The sequence below is a fragment of the Nerophis lumbriciformis genome, linkage group LG32, assembly GCF_033978685.3.
Source record: "Nerophis lumbriciformis linkage group LG32, RoL_Nlum_v2.1, whole genome shotgun sequence".
Taxonomy (NCBI): domain Eukaryota; kingdom Metazoa; phylum Chordata; class Actinopteri; order Syngnathiformes; family Syngnathidae; genus Nerophis; species Nerophis lumbriciformis.
In genome coordinates, this window is record NC_084579.2 from 7,005,533 (window position 1) to 7,006,529 (window position 997).

Sequence of the window (997 nt, forward strand, 5' to 3'; positions counted from 1 at the left end):
GTTCCGGGGGACATTTACAGAGTGCGGCTCGTTTTTCATGTTTGTGTGGCCCCGTAGAATTGAAATGGAGAAAATAAAAACACACAATGCCAAGACAAGATGACGGAATATTGATAGTAATAAATCACACAAAATCTTGTCTCTAAATATGACTCAATTTTTTTTTTTTAAGGTTTTTACAAAATTTACTTGCCTATGCGTCATGGCCAATTGTGCTAATCAAATGTTTACGTGATCCCGATCCCACCGCTACAGACCACCATGAATACACATTGTGGAGACTGTACAGGACACACTATTTAGTACGCTGTGTGTTACATTATGTTGCGTTACGCACTGTAGGGTGGTGTCACACACTGGAATGTGGTGATACACACTGTGATGTAACACACACATACTATAGGGCAGTGTTACACACTGGAATGTGTGACAGGCACTGTGATGTAACACACACTGTAGTGCGGTGTTACACACTGGAATGTGGTGATACACACTATGATGTAACATAACACACTCTAGTGCGGTGTTACACACTGGAATGTGGTGATACGCACTGGAATGTGGTGATACGCACTGGAATGTGACACACACTGTAGTGCGGTGTTACACACTGGAATGTGGTGATACGCACTGTAATGTAACACACTGTAGTGCGGTGTTACACACTGGAATGTGGTGATACGCACTGTAATGTAACACACTGTAGTGCGGTGTTACACACTGGAATGTGGTGATACGCACTGGAATGTAACACACTGTAGTGCGGTGTTACACACTGGAATGTGGTGATACGCACTGTAATGTAACACACTGTAGTGCGGTGTTACACACTGGAATGTGGTGATACGCACTGTAATGTAACACACTGTAGTGCGGTGTTACACACTGGAATGTGGTGATACGCACTGGAATGTGACACACACTGTAGTGCAGTGTTACACACTGGAATGTGGTAATATGCACGGTAATGTAACACACTATAGTGCGGTGTTACACA